This window comes from Dromiciops gliroides, chromosome 4, assembly GCF_019393635.1.
Source record: "Dromiciops gliroides isolate mDroGli1 chromosome 4, mDroGli1.pri, whole genome shotgun sequence".
Classification (NCBI taxonomy): domain Eukaryota; kingdom Metazoa; phylum Chordata; class Mammalia; order Microbiotheria; family Microbiotheriidae; genus Dromiciops; species Dromiciops gliroides.
In genome coordinates, this window is record NC_057864.1 from 36,058,757 (window position 1) to 36,064,797 (window position 6,041).

The window sequence follows — 6,041 nt, forward strand, 5'->3', positions numbered from 1 at the left end:
GAAAGAAAAAAAAAGCATTTTGATTGTGCAGCGAAGCATCAAGATGAGTGAATGGAGACAGTCAGATTTAGTGGGATTATTAATTTTTTAAAGGACAGAGCTTTGTACTTAGGGGGAAAAAAAGGGAAAAAAAACCCGAGAGACTCCCCGATGTGCACATCTGTTCCTGATAAAATTTCTTAAGTATGGTTCGAGTTGGCGTCATTTCTCCATCATACACCACAACCCTCAGTGAGGTTACAGAGAGCTTTTGCCCTGGATTTACACAGAGGGGTTGAGGGAAACTCCCTCCCGTACAATAAGCAATTCACCAGGAGAACATAGATAAGCAGCAAGATGCAAAATCTGATTAGAAAAAAGGGAGAAATCCATCAGATTTCCTTTTGACTTGCTAATTTGTGGTTGCTTCATAAAACACACATACACACGCTTGCTTATTCAACTCAGACATTTACCAGCTGTGTGTTCTGGGGCCTATCACTTAACCCTTCCTTGCCTCAGTTTCCTCATTTGTAAAATGAGGGGGTTCTGCCTGATGGTCTCTCGGGTCCCTTCCAGTTCTAAATCTATGATCTCCCCAACAACCCCCAAACAAACACTGCATAAATTAACTCTTCTGATTGCAGATGTCCCGCCCTCGCTCTCAATTTACTTAGCTCATCCTCTAGGCTGATCTGTATTTCTTCATCTCTCCTCTCTCATTGCTCTCAACACGTGTAGGTTCAGGCTTTCCACTGCCCTTTGCCCTGTTTGTAGAGGAAGCCCTTAGAAGCCTGATAATATCACCATGGATCAGATCACTACAGCACCGAGAGCATATTGTGCTCTCACTAAACTCCTCCTAAATAGTCATATGCCTGCCTATTTTTTCTATCATCTTTCCTAGTTTGCAAACAACAATTTTCCTTAGCTATGTGTACCCCCTCCAAGCTTGATGTAATCTTGGTTATTCATCCTTGAATTTTCTTCTACGCCCAACATTAAAAAAAAAAAAAAGACAAGGTATTAACTCGAAATACACATTATAGGTTTACAAATAAGGACAACGTTAAGCTTTCTTTTACAGCCAGTATTTTTTGGGGGGAGGGGGGAGGTGAGCAATGAGGGTTAAGTGACTTGCCCAGGGTCACACAGCTAGTGTTGTGTCTGAGGCTGGATTTGAACTCAGGTTCTCCTGAATCCAAGGCCAGTGCTTTTATCCACTGCGCCACCTGGCTGCCCCCTAAGCTTTCTTTTTATAGTAGTGACTTCACTGTGGCTACAAGTCAATTTTGGTTGGGCTAAGTTCCCTTTTATTATATTATAACCAATGCTCTCATTCATACTTACACATGGGGAAGGGAGGAGAAGGGTATTCTATTGCTAAACCAAGCCGTGTCTAATGCCTGGGATGCGTTCCTATCTCTCCTCTTAGAACCCCTAGCTACCTTCAAGTGTCATCTTCTAAAAGACATGATTCTCTTTCCTGTTTCTTTTACTTATACCAGGAGTCATTAACCTGGGGGTCTGTGAACTTGTTCTTTTAAAAATAATATTTTTGATAAATATATTTTAATATAATTGGTTTCCTTTGTAACTGTACGTATTTTATTTTATGTATTTAAAAACATTCTGGGAAGGGGTTTATGGGCTTCACCACACTGCCAAAGGAGTCCAGTACACACAAAACGTTAAGAACCCCTATTTTAATTGTCATTGTCACCCTCCCTTGATCACTTTGCATTTGCTTATCTGTATATATTATATCCCTTCCACTAAAATGCAAGTTACTTAAAAACAAGGTTATTTTCTTTTGGTCTTTATAGCTCCTAGGACCTATCAAAGAACATGGCACATAGTAAGCATTTAGTAGGTGGTTGTTGAATGCCTAGCTGATTGGAATCTGCCTTTTGCTTGTTTGTGTTTTTCTAAAATTTGTTTCTTAGTCTATTATTCCATTCATTTTCTATTTTCATTTTAGCTCTTTTATGTCATATCTTATACTTTAGAAGATATAATCTGTATGATTCCTCATTGAAAACCTTTCTGTAATTTGACACACAGAAATAACTATTTCAGATGATTTCTCCAATAAATACAGGGATGAAAATGTCCACTTTCTAGAAAACATGCCATCTATCACCATTAAAAATGTGGGGGGAGAGGGGAAGGGAGGGAGTTATAGTTGACATTTTTTGCCTGGTGTCAGATGGTATTCTTTTAAGACTACAGATGAAAAAAAACAAAAAAAAAAGGGAAAGGAGGAGGAAATAATGAATCTATAGACACTGGCAGGCAGTACTGCCTGCCAAATTTGGACAGTTTTTTTTTTAAAGATAAATAACTTTTAAATGACATGTGGGGCCTAAATTACATAAACAGCAGAAATCGCTGAGACATAGACCCCTGAGTTTTGTGGCTCTCAAGACTTGATGCAATCAATATTCTGACATCTGCAAACTTTTTCTCCCTATGTGACTGATGCCAAAAACTGTGAGATGTTATCACTGGCAACTTTTACCCTGATTTTGAAATAAGTTTGAATCTTTGGAACAACCATTTTCCAGTTGCATTTCTGTTTGGGTCTTTAACACATCAGTACCTTATAAGGAAAAGTGTCATTAAAATGACTACTTTTAAAACAGATCACTTGTAAATGTTTCTATCAACAATTCTGCGTATCCAGGCTTAATAAGTTTCAACAGAAACTCTCTCAAGCTAAGCAATTTAATCTCCAAGATAAATAACAAACAGAAAAAAAAAAAGCACTTGACAATGAAAAATCATCGAAGGTTGCATAAGAAATGATGTCAGAACTGATCTTATTGTTCACCTTTTCCTATAAATGGGTTTTGTGCTTCAGAATTGTGAATATGTTTTAAGGAGTTATGTTTGCTATTGGAGAAAAAAGAAGAAACATTTACCGAGTTGTATGATGAATAAAAGAATTGGTATTATTTTAAGCAGGTGTTCGGGATAGAGAATGGAAGTGACTGATCTTAGGGAAAAGGAAGAAGGTGAAGGTGCGTTTGGAAGATTCACATGAAGTTCTTTTCATGATCCAGGTTGAAGGCCAGTCTAATTTCTGATTGCACACAGTGCCACCAATTTAGATGCAAGCTACTTGGAGAGTGGTGGGGTATCTAATGACATGTGGTGGGGGGAAAGTAATTTTTCAGAGTCAGAGTGCTGGGTGGTAAACCTGACTTTGGTACTTGCTACCTGTGTGACCTCATTTAATCTTCCCTAGGTTTCAGGTTCCTCAATTAGAAAATGCTGGGATCGGGGGGCAGCTAGGTGGCACAGTGGATAAAGCACCGGCCCTGGATTCAGGAGTACCTGAGTTCAAATCCAGCCTCAGACACTTGACATTTACTAGCTGTGTGACCCTGGGCAAGTCACTTAACCCTCATTGCCCCACCGAAACAAAACAAAACAAAAAACAAAAAAAAAAAAGAAAATACTGGAATCATACAAGATGTCTTCTAAGGAAGAGTTAAGGCAAGAGTGGAGAAGGGAAAATGTCCCAGTGTTCAACAAAAAGGAGAAAGACTGAGTCTGTGGACTAAAGACCAGTGAGCTTGACTTTGATCCCTAGGAAAACTCGAAGATAGATCATTAAAAAGAGGCTTTGTTAATATCTACTAAAGGAACTGGTGATCACCAGGAACCAGCACAGCTTCATCAAGAACAGGTCATGCCAAACTAACTTTATTCTCTGTTTTGAAAAAGGTTACTATACTGTCAGAGGCATTGTGGTAGGATGAACAGAAAGCTAACCTGGAAGGTCTGGGTTCAAATCCTGCCTCTAAAATATACTGGCTATGTGACCTTGGACAACTTAGTTAACCACCTCTCCATTCTCTAGACTCCTCACTAAGACCATAAATTGCAGAGAAGGTGCCAGCCTGAATTGGTAAAGTGTTACTTCACGGGAGCATTTCCTGTACCAATGAAGTCTGAAGTCCAGTTCCTGTCTGCATCCCTTCTAACGTGGTAGATGTGGGGATGCTGCAGATATAGTTTATCTAGATATTAGTAAAGCATTTTAATCAATCAACTAGTATTTATTAAGCACTTGCTATGTGCTGTGCACAAAGATTGAAACAATACCAATTCACGAAGACCTTATGTCCCAGTGAGGGCATCAAGAAGGACTCATGTAAATATATACAGCATAAATATGAAGTGAAGAAATACAAACATATGCAAAGTAGCTAATTCAATAAAGTACTTTCTACTATTCTTGTGGGAAATATGGAGATATAGGCCAGATAATAACACAGATTCAGAACCGGTTGGCAGTTGGCGAAAGTCAGAGGAGTCAATAATGGCTCAATAGGAACTTTGTGTTAGAAAAGGGCTAATAGTTGGTGCAGTGAATAGAATCCTGGGCTTAGAATCAGACTCATCTTCCTGAATTCAAATCTGGCCTCAGACACTTACTAGCTGTGTGACCCTAGGCAAGTCACTTCACTATTTTGCCTCAGTTTCCTCATGTGCAAAATGAGCTGGAGATGGAAATGGCAAACTTTCTTGGCAAACGGTATCTTTGCCAAGAAAACCCCAAATGGGGTCACAAAGAGTCAGATATGACTGAAAATGACTAAACCATTGACTTCATAGGAAAGAGCAGGCATTTATTGATCTGTTATTAGTTTTGCTCTCCAAACCCACTCCTTTTCCAAACTTCCCTATTTTCTTAGAGAGCACTATTAGCCTTCCAGTGTTCCCAGTTTACAACCTTCTTTTCGTGGGCTCAACACTTGCTCTCTTCAAAATTTTGTTATTCAGTTGTGCCTGACTCTTTGTGATCCCATTTGGAATTTTTTTAGCAGATACAGGAGTAATTTGCCATTTCTTTCTCCAGCTCATTTTACAGATGAGGAACCAGAGGCAAACAGGGTTAAGTGACTTGCCCAGGGTCACACAGCTAAGTGTCTGAGGCCACATTTGAACTCGGGTCTTCCTGACTCCAGGTTCTGCACTCTATCCATTGCACCACCTGGCTGCCAAGTTCCTAATTGCCAAATCTGATAGCTTTTTCTCAAGCCTCACCCTTCTCTGCTGCCTTGGATACTATGGACAACCTTCCCTCTCATCCTGCGTACTTAACTCTCCTCTCCAGATTACTCATGATGTCCCATCTACTAAAAGAAACAAAACCAAACCTAAGACTCTCATATCTACACACTTGAAAAACAACAACTTGGAAACACAATTTTCTAATGTTTTAAAATCTTTCAATGGAAATTTTAAAATATTTTACCATTATCTCACTTTTAAGATGTTTTATAACACACCTAATTATTAATATAGTAGTATACATGCATATTTTATAAAATATATATGTATGAGGCAGAAAGGAAACAAACATTTGCTAAGCAACTATTGTATGCACCACACACTATGCTGAGCACCATACATTTGTTCTGCACAACCACCCTGGAAGGCTAAGTGCTACTATAATCTCCATTTTATAGTTGTGGAAACTAAGTGACTTACCCAGGATCACACTGCTACGGAGTGTCTGTGGCTGGATTTGGACTCAGGTCTTCTTTTCTAGGCCTAGCGCTCTATCTGTTGTGCCATCTACCTGCCTAACTAAGGTGCAGGCTCAAACATTTTTTATTGATACAGTGTGATCAAAAACATTTGGAAAAGATCACTGGTTTACTGTTGTCATTTTCTTTAACTATTTTATTGTCTTTTGCCTTCTTCTGTAGTAAATATCCCAGAGTTCTGGCACATCTTTCCTATTTTGTGCTTTGGAAAATCTTCATGAACACAATCATAAATTTATTTCAGCCAATTTGACTTTTTATTCCCTATCACCCCTCCCACCACCACCAAATCAATCCCAGACAAAAAGCTCAGTTTAGCAAATGTGTATCTTTTCCATTCATTCAACAACTTATTGAGTCTATGGTTTTTATTTTAGGAACACGCCTTGCTCCAAGCCGGAACCTTCTATGCCCTTAAAAGAATAACTTTCTACTTCTGGAAAGTGCCTCGCAGGAACTTGAGTGAAGAAACGAACACAATCCTCATTACTACAACCT